The sequence below is a fragment of the Populus trichocarpa genome, chromosome 5 (genome assembly GCF_000002775.5).
Source record: "Populus trichocarpa isolate Nisqually-1 chromosome 5, P.trichocarpa_v4.1, whole genome shotgun sequence".
NCBI classification, from domain to species: Eukaryota; Viridiplantae; Streptophyta; class Magnoliopsida; order Malpighiales; family Salicaceae; genus Populus; species Populus trichocarpa.
In genome coordinates, this window is record NC_037289.2 from 16,432,248 (window position 1) to 16,446,677 (window position 14,430).

The 14,430-nt window shown below is 33.2% G+C and overlaps 1 pseudogene; it reads left to right on the top strand.

The window, feature by feature from the left end:
- Positions 1–4,790: 4,790 nt before the first annotated feature.
- Positions 4,791–4,901, top strand: LOC112327755 (small nucleolar RNA R71; annotated as a pseudogene).
- The last annotated feature ends 9,529 nt before the right edge of the window (positions 4,902–14,430 follow it).

The window sequence follows — 14,430 nt, forward strand, 5'->3', positions numbered from 1 at the left end:
TAACACGATTAGAGAAACCTTTTACCTTGACATAATAAACTTAGCTAAACATAATGAAGAAGAAGAACATAAATAAACTAGATAAGAACATAGTTATGATGACAAGCATAAACAAGAGATTAATGAAAGCAAAACTTAAGCATTACAAAAATATAAAGAAAGAAAGCAAGAACATGATCTTGATCTGAAAACCAAGATGACTAAATACATGGCAAATGACTCCTTTTATAGGCTAAGATGTGGAACTATTGATTGGTTGACAAACTATTTGGTTGGTGGCCAACCATTGATTTGGTGGTTGGTTTTTGACATTGTTGGCTGCTGGTTATTGACATTGTTGGCTGGCCAAAACGTCATTTCTAACATCAGAATTTGAGCCCTTTGTTCCATGAAATCTGTGGGCAATTTTCTTAGCTTTCCAACAAAAAAAACCAAAGCTCATTTGGACTTCTAGAACTCAAGATATGAGCTGAAAACTAAACAGTGTTTGAGCTGTAGGACAGGTTCCGACTTCTCCGTTGTTGCTAAGACTTGAACTTAAAAACAGCAAAATTGAGTCTTGGACTCTTCATGAAAGTTTTAGGTCTATGTCTTAGCTTTCTATCTATATAAAGTAGACCTAAATCTGAGTTCTACAATTCCAGTTATGATCCAATAATCGAATGGTGTTCTAGTTTGGAATTGAATCAGCATCTCTTCTCTTAGCCTAGTCATCTTTTTGTCTCTTCACTTTCAATAGGTAATCACATCAATCAATCATTTGAATTGTGAGATAAACCTGCATTCAAAACAAGCATTGACCATAAATTAAAGATATATTATATTATCAGACTTGTTATTATAAAACATGCTTTAGTTAGAGAATTTAATGATATTTTAGTGCAATACGATGATATAAAGCCTTAATGAGAATGCATTCAAAACAAGCATTTACCATAAATTAAAGATATATTATATTATCAGACTTGTTATTATAAAACATGCTTTAGTTAGGGAATTTAATGATATTTTAGTGCAATACGATGATATAAAGCTTTAATGAGAATGCACTTTTAAGTACTAATCACATCCCCCAATCAGCTTATTACTAGTCCCTAGTAATCAAAGCGTTAAAATAAAAAAAACAATTTGCAAGTTCCACAAAGCAAGGTATTCATCATTTAACTTCCATTAATCTATCCAAATAAACAAACTCTCATTAAATTTATATATCTACTTCATACTTCTTAAACAAGATATTAATAAACCTTCCTTTTTGTGCTCAATAAATCAAAACATAGCTATGGAGCTTTTCATGGAAGAAAACAAAATTTTGTTCCAATGTTTAAGGTTAACTTCCTTGGGTTGGGATTATTATCTCTCTTTTTTTTAAAGCAAGAATTTATAACACACTGTATCTTGAACCCATGTAACGAGCTTTCAGCTAATGACTCCCAGTCCAGTTGGTCTTAGGGCATCAGGTGTTGAGACACCCCTACGAGCTTAGTAACTCGGGTTATAGATACTAAAATGTAGATAATGCAATGTTTGATTCCCTTAAGCTTTTCTCCTCAACCCATGTAACAAGCACTGGGCTAATAGCTCCCAAGTCAGTTGACTTTAGGGTACTAGGTGTTAAAACACCCCTTCGGGCTTAATTGCTTAAGTCAAGGAGGCTACGAAACCAAACTTATCTACTTTTTTATTTATTCAATTTGTTATTTTTTTTTGCATATTATATACTATCCCTTTCCCTTAGTTGTTACCTTTAACAAAAGAACATGAATAATATAATAATCCAATGTGCAACCCACAATCATATGTTAAAGTGTGTGTGTGAAAATGAAGGTTTAGGAATACTTGTTAAATGAGTATATCAGCAGAATCAAGTGATAGCAATGCGAGAGTTTGTAAACCTGAATATTTCAAGAAGTATTATGATAGACCTTGTTAAGAATGTTTACTAAAATGCGTCTTAAGAGTCACTAAAGTTCCTCCTTTACTCTGCCATCCTAGTAACAACAGTTTTGCAAATGGTTTTAATAATAGAAAACACAGTTAGTTAAATTTTTTTTTTTTAATATCAACTACTACCCTCTCCCCCCAACCAAAACAAGACATTGTCCTCAATGTTCTATGTAGAAAGATAGAGTATAGAAGACATCACCTGAAACAACGACTACTGATAAATCTGAAACACACTTAAACAAATATAAGAAAGAACAAAACACAAATATTATGCTATTAATAAAACCAAAAGACATAATTTTTCACAAACTAAGGCTCAAATCCAATTTAAGCTTTTTACGGCGTTCCATGATTGACCAATTGAGTCAACTCATAGAGGAATCAACTACAGGGATGAAATATTGAAGTTCATCAATCAATTGCTCAGCAGTAGCAACAGAGATAAGGATTTGTTACGCTGAAAATGTTAGAAATTGTTGTTCCACAGTATGATCAAGAAAAGACAGTAAAGTATTATAAAAACCATTAACATTTAGCAAACCTATAGGTTTCTGGTGAATGTTCAGTTGAGCCCAAGAGAAAATATGAAATATCTCTTCTAAAGTTCCCAGACCACCTGGTAAAGCAATGAAGGCGTCAGCATGGTTAAACATTACAGATAGTCGCTCAGACATTGTGGAGACCTGTAGTTCCTCTCCAACTATTTTTCCAATGATGTCCCCTTCGGCTAAAGCTTTGGGGATGACCCCCAAAACTTGACTGCCTCCTAAAAATGTAGCAATTGAAACACCCCCCATTAACACAAGGCTGCCTCCCCCATACACTAAATGAATCTTTCGCTCAGCTAGTACCCGACCAAGATGATTTGCTGATTCTAAAAACTCTTTTTCTTTCTCAGGACTGGATCCACCAAAAACACAAATATTTTTTATTATAGGAACCGAGGAACCTGCCATTTCTACACACTTCTATATCTGTTGAATGAATGGGTTGAGTAGAAATGATGGGAAGGAAGAGAAGATTTTATAGATGAAAAATTAAAAATGCAATCATATCACCTATATATAGGCTAGATGGAGTCTCACTCTCTCTGTTTCTTTTGTTTTTTTTTTTTCATTTTTTTAAAACATGTGTATGTACAAGCAGTTGTGATTGTGACTCACATCTTCCCTTGGTTTACGTCCAAGAACGGCTTAAACGCCCTCTATGGGTCGGGGATAGGCTTCCCATCCAGTTTTCTTAAAAACTGGCAAACATTGTCTTTTTTAATCAGATTCCCAAGACTAAGTCGATCATGTTCTTTATGAAAATGGGGTCATAAATCATGAATTGCACGATACATATCTCCACTATGATGAGACTTAAGAGTCAATAGAAGATTATATAAAGACTCTCTATGCTTTGAAATAAATCCCACCTTTTGATAATTTTCACTGGTTTTGTAGAATGCATGTGAGTCTTTGAACATGGTGGGCCAATAGAATCCACATTGTAAGATTTTTGCAATCGTCTTTTTTGACGAGAAATGATCTCCATATGCCTCAAAATGATAAAATTTAATGACACTACATACTTCATTGTCGGGAATATATTTTTGAAATATTTGATCAGGACAATATTTGAATAAGTAAGGGTCATCCCAATAAAATTTTTGCACATTGCTCAAAAACTTTATTTTGTCTTGGGTATCCAAATGAGCTGGCAAAAATCCTGAAGTAAGAAAATTGTCAATATTAGCAAACCAAGGCATTGCAGAGATACAAAGTAAAGATTCATCAGGAAAGTAGTCATTGATTGGTGTGATGTCAGATCTCGAATTAGTTGTCAATCTTGACAAATGATCCGCGACAACATTTTCGGTGCCTTTTTCATGCTTGATTCCTTTTTGTTTGAAAGTTTCAAAAATTTCAGAATCGTGATTGACTTCCCTTTGTTTGGTCATAGCATGAGGAAATGGAAGTATTGGTGGGGAATCAGTCTTTTGTTTGCAATGTTCAGGTTTAACCCCTTCCTTACCATTAGAGATTGACTCATCATCTTTCTCACAAGGTTTAAGAATTGGTTTTTCAATAACCTTATCACTGTGGAGAGTAATGATTGATTGGACTTGATCCATGTGTTGGCTTCCGAAGCTGCTTGCACTTGAATTGTATTGCCCTTTGGGATTTTGTTGTGGTTGAGATGAGAACTTACTTTTCTCCTGAAAACTGAGAGCAGATGTGAATTTTGCAAGAGTATCTTTAAAATCTGTCATGCTTTGAGCAAGTTGAATGTTGATTGTCTCTTGCTTTTCAATGAATGCATATAAAGTGTCCTCAAGATTTCTTCCAGGAGGGGGAACATAAGGAGATGCATATCCATGAAAATTTTGAAAATTATGGTGTGCTTGAAATGGTGGCTGTGAAGTTTGTGCATTATTGTTACCACTCTTCCAACTAAAATTTGGGTGATTAAAAGAAGGCGAAGTTGGACAATCATTGGTTGAGTGTTCATTAGTTTCACAAATTTGACACACAATTTCTTGAACAGATTTTAATTGACCATTCTTTTTTAATTCTAGTGCCTCGACTTTTTTAGCTAAAGATGCAAATTTGAGGTGGAGGTCATGATTTTCCTTAAGGTTGTACATGACTCCATTAGATGTATGAGGTTGAGTTTTACCTAGTTCCTCACAAGTACCTGTGGTGTTCCAATTTTGAGCATTTTCAGCTAGCAAGTCTAGGAACTCCATTGCTTCATCAGGGTCTTTATGTTCAAAAGTTTCATTGCACATCAATTCCACCATTTGCTTATCTTTAGGTGTTAACCCTTCATAAAATTGTGAAACCAATCTCCATATTTCAAAACCATGATGAGGACAAGTATTAAGCAAGTCTTTATATCTATCCCAACACTTGTAAAATGTTTCTCCTGGTTTTTGAGTGAAAGTGGTGATTTGTCTTTTGAAAGAGTTTGTTTTATGAGAAGGGAAAAATTTCTTTAAAAATTGTTGTTGCATTTCATCCCAAGCACGAATGGATCATGACCTAATATTTTGTAGCCATATTTTAGCTTTATCTTTTAATGAAAAAGGAAAAAGCTTTAATCTGATGGTGTTCATGCTACAATTTAAGTCATTATAGGTGTTACAAACTTCTTCAAATTCTCTTAAATGCAAGTATGGATTTTCTAATTCTAAGCCATGAAAAGTGGGTAAAAGTTGAATAATACCTGGCTTAAAATTAAAATGAGATGCATCAGGAGGAAAAACAATGCATGATCATGCACTTGTTATTGTTGGATTCATGTAGTCTCTAAGTGTTCTCACACGATTATTCTCATTATTCTCATTATGAATTGACTGGTTATCTTCGTCGGTCATGTTTTCTGAAGAAAATGAGAATTTCCTAGAAAGTCTACGACTTAATGTATGTGTCCAAACTCTCATGCAAGTGCAAAAGAAAAGAAAAGAAAAAGAAAAAGAACAAAAATTAGAAAAACAAATAAAAGTGAAAAGAAAAGAAAACAAATGAAAATATATAATTTATACAATAATTACCTCCCCGGCAACGACGCCAAAAACTTGACACGATCAAAGAGTTGATTTCTTATCCCAAGTGCATAAGTGTCAAAGTAATAAATAACCCGGCAAGACCGGAATCGAACCACAGGGAGGTCAACTATATAAATTACAAATAAAGTGAAAGATTTGAAGAGAATAATAACAGAAAAGGAGTTGAAGAGAGTTTTGGGATGTGATATTGATGTAAGGATTAAATAATGATAAAACAGATGTCAAGGTTAGAGGATTCACTAATGGTATTTTAAATAAATATAATATAAACTCTTTTTATTACTCAATTGGAAACCACACACAAAGGAGGTTCCAATCGGATGATTTATCATTATTAGCTCATTATAAATTATTAACATGATCATATTAATCATCTTATCTAAGTAACACCATACTTATAAATATCATCAGGCATTCATGTTGCTAACTTATGTTAACAACAAATCAAGTTCCTCGCATAACAACGATGTCGGCCGAAGACTATGAAGGATCAAGCATTTGATGTACCAAATGTTATACAACATAAATCTAGATTAACCATTTAACAAGCAAGGTATTAAGAATTAGTAAGATAAAAAGATAAAACATGTTAATAGCAAACTTTCTTGAATATAAACATTGAAGTCCATGTTGAGTTTATATTATACATATTCTAACACGATTAGAGAAACCTTTTACCTTGACATAATAAACTTAGCTAAACATAATGAAGAAGAAGAACATAAATAAACTAGATAAGAACATAGTTATGATGACAAGCATAAACAAGAGATTAATGAAAGCAAAACTTAAGCATTACAAAAATATAAAGAAAGAAAGCAAGAACATGATCTTGATCTGAAAACCAAGATGACTAAATACATGGCAAATGCCTCCTTTTATAGGCTAAGATGTGGAACTATTGATTGGTTGACAAACTATTTGGTTGGTGGCCAACCATTGATTTGGTGGCTGATTTTTGACGTTGTTGGTTGCTGGTTATTGACGTTGTTGGCTGGTTATTAATATTGTTGGCTGGCTAAAACGTCATTGCTAACATCAGAATTTGAGCCCTTTGTTCCATGAAATCTGTGGGAAATTGTCTTAGCTTTCTAACAAAAAAAACCAGAGCTCATTTGGACTTCTAGAACTCAAGATATGAGCTGAAAACTGAACAGTGTTTGAGCTGCAAGACAGGTTCCGACTTCTCCGTTGTTGCTAAGATTTAAACTTAAAAACGGCAGAATTGAGTTTTGGACTCTTCATGAAAGGTTTAGGTCTATGTCTTAGCTTTCCATCCATATAAAGTAGACCTAAATCCGAGTTCTACAACTCCAGTTATGATTCAATAACCGAATGGTGTTCCAGTTTGGAATTGAGCCAACATCTCTTCTCTTAGCCTAGTCCTCTTTTTGTCTCTTCACTTTCAATAGTTAATCACATCAATCAATCCTTTGAATTGTGAGATAAACCTGCATTCAAAACAAGCATTGACCATAAATTAAAGATATATTATATTATCAGACTTGTTATTATAAAACATGTTTTAGTTAGGGAATTTAATGATACTTTAGTGCAATACGATGATATAAAACCTTAATGAGAATGCACTTTTAAGTACTAATCATATATACTCATAAAATTATAAATTAAGTACATAATTTGATAATTTTTCATATAATATATTTGAATCTTCTTGAATTAAAACCTTAGCCCATAAGTGATTTTTATGTCTTTAGATTCAATTTCAGTGTAAATTAGAATGGTAAAGCATGAATTTTTTCCCCCTCGATTTTGACTTAAGCATGTATTTTAAATTTATTTTTGTTGTTATACAACCTGCTAATTTCTTTGATATTCATTATGATATTCTTTATCTAAAGGGTGATAACTATAAAGTATGGAAGGAAAGAATTCTCCTTCATTTAGGGTGGATGGACATAGATTATTCAATTAGAAAAGACAAACCACATGTAGTTACTAATATGATGTTGATAAAAACTAGAATTTTCATTGGTATACATGATTCAGTTGACCAACATGAGAAAATTCACGATTTGTTAAAAGCAATTGATAATTAATTCGTCACTTCTAATAAGACACTAGCAAGCACTCTAATCATGAAGTTCTCATCCATAAGCCTCACCAGTGTGAGAGGTGTTCACAAGCACATCATGCAGGATGAGGGACATTATGGCTCAATTGAAGAATCTTGAGGTTGAGATGTAAAAATTCTTCCTTGTGCAATATATCCTAAATACTCTCCCACAACAATATAGACCTTTTAAAATCTCGTACAACACACATAAAGACAAATGGTCAATCAATGAATTTATGACCATCTGTTCAAGAGGAAGGGAGGCTAGTAATGGAACTGAGAGAAAGTGCAATACTAGCAACATAGAGAAAGGACAAAACTCAAGCCAATAATAAAGTGAAAGGTAAAATGTCTCCTCAAGTTGACATTAAGAAGGAATTCATGTGTTCTTTCTGTAAAAAGAATGGACACAAGAAGAAATAATACGCTAAATTTCATAAATGGCTTGAAAATAAAGGTACTTCAATCTTATTTTTTGTTATGAATCTAATATGGGTATTTCATTGGATATGTTGAAAGGTCTAAAAGGTACGAATTTTATTGTCCATCTCAGAACGCTAGAATTGTGGAATCAAGAAATGCAAAGTTTCTTAAAAATAATGATTAGTGGGAGTGATCAAATCAGGAACATAGCTTCTAAGAAGAATCATTCAGAATCACAACCTTCCATATTAAGTGTGATAGTTTGGTTATTATTCATAGCATCCTTCAAGTACAAACTAGAGTTGAACGATCAATCGTTGAAGTTCCATAAATTATTGACAACATTCCAATAGATCAAGTAGTTTAAGCATTACCAAGAATTTTTGAACCAATTGAACCAAATACTTCTTAAGAATATGATGGTATAATATTGTGAAGATCTACTAGAATGAAGAGAAAAATAATTTCTAATGATTACGTTGTGTATCTACAAGAATCTGACTATAACATTAGAGCTGAAAATGATCCCGAGTCATTTTTATAGGCCATAAGTTGCAAAGAATCAAAATTATGGTACAATGTTATTAAAGAAGCGATGAATTCTATGAAAAGTAATGGAGTTTAGGAACTTGTTGAGTTGCCTAATAATGTAAGAGCCATTGGATATAAATGGGTCTTTAAAATAAAAATAGACTCATTGGGCAACATTGAAAGATATAAGGCATCACTTATTTATTAGGAATTCACTAAAGAGGAAGGAATCAATTACTTGAAGAATTTTTTCCATCTAAGAAAGATCCTCTATGTATTATTTTGGCATATACATATGCATCCTTATCTATCTCAAAAAACAGGTTGGAGAATAGAAATTGAGGGATATTAATCCAACAACCGTGAGCTCTCATTCACTAACTTCACATCAGGATTCTTAGGAACATTGGATTATATTCTCTACATAGGTATACTTATTGATATATCATGGTTTTTACCCTGAATAAAATGTTACACTCATCTGAGAACTTCTTACATCTTAGAGCTTGGTCTACTTGTCATTTATTTTAGTTTAATGAGTGTGTTTATCATGTTAGAATGTATTATAGCCATGGTAATTAATCAACTTCGTTGCCTATAGCAGGATATAAGAGGAGGGAAAGCTTGGTTTCTGTATTTTTATTTATTTATTTATTTTCCTGCAGTTCTTTACTAATAGCCATAAAATTATGGATTTTAACATTTTCTAAAACTGTCCTCCAAAGTTACTTCTTTTTTAGTGTGTATTTGTTAATCTTATGTAAGGTATAATTTGGAGTCAATCAACTATGATGGAAACAAATGTAATACATGAATCACAGTTGCATCTATATGTTTCCCACAGATAAAAGTTTGGTGGTTGAAAGTCTATTGGAGCTTTTTGACACTAAAAGTGTGGGTGTTAGCCTTCCATCACAATCATGGTCATCTGATCACATTGCTGTTGAAGTTCAATATCAATTAGGATTTAAGTTAATAGGATTTAGAGTTTGTAAGAGTTTTAATATTAGCTAAAGGATGAATCTTAGTTAATGTAGAAATCCTTGATGAAGAAGGATTTGTAATAGACTAGTTTATTAGAATAATTGTTTAATTATAATGTTAGATTCCTTATAAGATTATGATTTTCTTTGAGTAGTTTAATTTCTTGATTATCTAGGACTTAAGGCCTATAAATTAGCTACCACACCCTATTCTTCTTTTCCAACAAGTGGTATCAGAGCTTAGGTTTGATTATTTAACATGGTTAATTCAAACTTTTCACTTCAATGTCCTAGATTGATAAAGGACAATTATCAAACTTGGTGTATTCGAGTAAAAGCTTGGCTAGGTTTCTAAGATGTATGAGAAACAATTGAAAGAGGCTTTGAGGAGCCTATACATGAAGCAACATTGACTTCAACCAAAAAGAGGCAATGCAAAAGGCATGTAAGAAGGATCAACTAGTACTAACAATCATCCACCAATTTCTGGATTATACCACTTTTGAGATAGTGGCCGATGTAACCACTGTTAAGCAAGCATGAAAAGTTTTGCAAGAGTCAAATCAAGAAGCTGACAATGTCAGAAAGATACATCTACAAAAACTACGTGGTGACTTTGAAAAGTTACGTATGCTTGATCAGAGACTATTTTAGAATACTTTACAAGAGTATTGACCATATACAATCAAATAAAGAGATATAAGGAGAAGATAGAAGAGACACATGTGGTAGAGAAGATCCTATGCTCGCTGCAAAGAAGTTCTATTATGTGGTGGTCATGATAGAGGAGTCGTAAAATATGGATTTTCTTTTAATAAAAGGTCTTATAGAAAAATTACAAGCCCATGAGGAAAGAGTTAATGAGATTTAAAAGGATATGAGTGCATAAGCACTTTTTTCAAAGCAAGATGGTTCTAGATATTTCCAAGGAGGAAAAGGACACCGAGACAGTCTCAATAGATCAAACGATCAATCAAATTAAGGGAATCGATTGATCGGTTCAACTGACAGTAGTAATCTGACATCTAGATTTGACAGCAGGTTTGACAAATCAAAAGTTAATGCTATAATTGTCAAAAGACAAGTCATTATGCTATGGATTGCTGGAGTTCAACTAAGAAGGTTGAGGAGAATGCAAATCTTATGATAGAAGAGGAGAAGGAAGTCACTCTACTACTAGTGCATAATGAAAGAGTGCAAGATAAAGAGAACATGTGGTACCTAGATAATGGAGCCAATAACCATATGTGTGGGGACAAAGACAAGTTCATGGAGCTTGATGAAACAATTAGAGGTAATGTCACCTTTGTAGATCATTCAAAGGTTGCCATCAAAGGAAAATGTATGATTTTGATTAAATTGAAAGATGAAAGTCATCAATTTATTGGTGATGTCTATTATATACCAACAGTGAAAAGCAACATATTGAGCTTAGGACAATTGTTGGAGAAGGAGTTTGAGATTAAGATAAGAGATCGTACTTTGACATTACTTGACACTAAAGGAAATATGATTGCAAAGGTAGCAATGACAAAGAGTAGAATGTTCTTACTAAACATAGAGATGGATGCGCCTAAATGCATGCGTGGAAGATGAAACTTGGCTTTGACATATGAGACTTGGGCATGTAAACTTTGATATCTTGAAGATAATGACACAAAAAGAGATGTTGAAGGGTCTACCATTCATTATACATCCAAATCAGTTGTATGAAAGATGTTTAGTGGGTAAGGGATTTCACAAAAGTTTTCCAAAAGAGTCTACATCAAGAGCAAATCAACCCTTACAAGAAATACATACCGATGTTTGTGGTCCTTTCAAACCATGTTTGTTTGGTAAAAATTATATTTTCTACTTTTTATTGATGATTATAGTAGAAAGACTTGGGTATACTTCTTAAATGAAAAGTTTAATGTGTTTAGTTGTTTTAAGAAGTTTAAGGCATTAGTTGAAAAAAAAGTGATTATTCTATAAAATCACTAAGTATGGATAGAGGGTTGAATTTTGTTCTAATGATTGTAATGAGTTTTGTGAAGATCATGGTATAAAGAGATTCTTAACGGTGTCTAGATCCCTACAACAAAATGACGTGGTGGAGAGAAAGAATAGAAAATCCTCAAGATGGCAAAAAGTATGCTCAAAACCAAGAAGATGCCTAAAATTTTTTGGGCTGAAGCTGTAGATTGTGCTATCTACTTGTCAAATAGATGTCATACTAAAAGCTTGAATGTCATGATTCCACAAGAAGCATGGAGTAAAAGAAAATCAAGTGTCCCTCACTTGAAAATTTTTAGGAGCATTGGTTATGTGCATGTAGATGATCAAGTAAGGACCAAGCTAGATGACAAAAGCAAAACGATGATCTTTGTGGGCTATGACCAAAAGTCTAAAGGATACAAGCTTTACAACCATAATGAAGGAAATATGGTGATTAATAAAGATGTTGAGTTCAAAGAAGAAGAAGCATGAGATTGGAAGGTAAATGATGGTGAGAAATGACTTCTTACCGATTCTTGATAAAGAGGAGGAAATGTATGGAGATCATCAAGAACCTATAGTCACACCTCCACAAACACCAATGAGCTTAACTTCTTCTTCTTCTTCTTCTAATGAAAGCTCAAGTAATAACACTCCACCAAGTCCACCAAGAAAGATGAAGAGCCTTAATGACTTAATGAGATAACTAATCCTATTGATAATGATGTAACATTATATTGTTACCTTGCTACATATCCTATAGTGTTTGAAGAAGCAATAAAGGATGAAAAGTGGAGAATTGCTATAGATGAGGAGATTGAATCAATTGAGAAAAATAACACATGGAAATTGGTTCCTAGACCAAAAGAAAAGAAGCCAATAGGTGTTAAGTAGATCTATAAAGAAAAGAAAAATGTCAAAAGAGAAGAAGAGAGGTACTAGGCGAGATTGGAGGAAAAAAGCTATAGTTAAAAGCAAGAAATTAATTACAATAAAGTTTTTGCTTCAATCGATAACATTAAAGGTAAACTATAAGAAATTAAAGACGTGCAAGCCCAAAAGTTAATCTTATTTAGAAAAGTCATGAATCTGGTTGAAGGTTTAGAAACATAAACATGGTTTGGAAAAATAAAATTAATGTTGAGTACATTGGTGAAACTATCTTTGTTAATTTTTGATAATGATGGAATATGAATAACATCAATGCTATTAAGACAGGACATCGTGAAAAGAAAAAAAAAGATAAAAGAATGATGACAGTTGATATTGAGGGAGAGTGTTGAAGTTCAATATCAACTAGGATTTAGACTAATAGGATTTAAAGTTTATAAAAGTTTTAATATTAGCTAAACGATGAATCCTAGTTAATGTAGGAATCCTTGATAAAAAAGGATTTGTAATAGACTAGTTTATTAGAATCATTATTTAATTAGAATGTTATAGATTCTTTATAAGATTAAGATTTCCTTTGAGTATAATTTCTTAATTATTTAGGACTTAGAGAACTATAAATAGACTTGTAATCAGAAATATAATACACAAGTATAGAGAGATATAGAGAAGAGCTATAAAGGTATATCTTTTGAGATAACTCTTAATAGAAATATCATTCCTCTCATTCTTCTTCATGTTCTTTAGCTTTGTTTTTATAAATTAGTTACCATACTCTATTATTCTTTTCCAACAATTGCCCTTATGGCAAGTTTAGACCGAAACCATCTGGAAATTAACCATCACCTGCCTGGAAATTGTATCCATTGCCACTTCCTTCAAATCCACAGCACAAGCAACGACATGCATAATAGGCTGATACATCTCTATAGAATTTTGCAGAATTACAGTTAGGCATTTTACTTTCTCATAGTGTGCAGTCCTATCACAACCACAGCAGTTTCAATACATTGTCGAAATATCTCTGTCCTCTTTGTTGTTTCACTGGACATGGGAACCAATATTGTAGTATTTTCTTCTGTTAGTCACATCAGGCACATTCAAGTAAAATATGGGATTTGAGTTACGATGAAGCTGAATTTTGCTCTACAATCAAGCCTTTTCCCTGTCAATCGAACATGTTTGAATAGTGAGTCAAGTACTCAAAACCACTAATTTGGGGGGTACGTTTTGTAAAATGGTCCCTAGTGATTTTTTTTTTCTCTGTTGAACAAGCGTGGTTTCTAGAGAAATGAGAGTTTTAGAGTGGTTCTTCTAAGTTCCAGCACCTGCGAGTTGAGATCATAAGCCAATCACGGGTGATATCCTGCAACCATGCATGTCCCGTGCATCAGATTCATGGTTCTAATCTTCTGAGTTGCTACTTGACCGAGTACGCATCAACATTTCTCAGCCTCGCCCGATGGATAAAATGTCTCGCTGTACCATGCATGCGAATTTGTTATTCTAATTTCGGCCAATCAGCACCATCTAGGTTGATCCATTATATAATTTTTGGGATCATAATGTTAGATACTTGGATCGGAAATGTTGGGGTTATTGGAGACCAGATGCTAAAGCAAATACTCGGGGGTCTGTGTGTGTGTGTGTCTTTGCGAGGATTTTTTTGTCGTCATATTGGATTGATATTTGAGAGTTTCTTGGCTCGAATCTGCATGAGACTGATAAAAGCTGCGTACATATAATGGTTCAAAATGCAGTACCGATAGCACAGGGAAAGAAAGATACACGTGTGTATGCGCGCGCACCATCAAGTTGAATGGTAGAGAAATGGTGACCTATCCGAGTTCCGAGTAAGAAAAGAGAAACATTATGGAAGCAGTTCTTAATTATGGAACTCTTTAATTAAAAACATTGAATTAATTCTACCCATAATTAAACCAAGAAATAATGTTTAGCAGGTATAAAAGGAAAATCCAAAGTACGCCACCCAAATATATATATATATATAGTATTAACCAAATTTTCTCTACCACCACCACCATGAA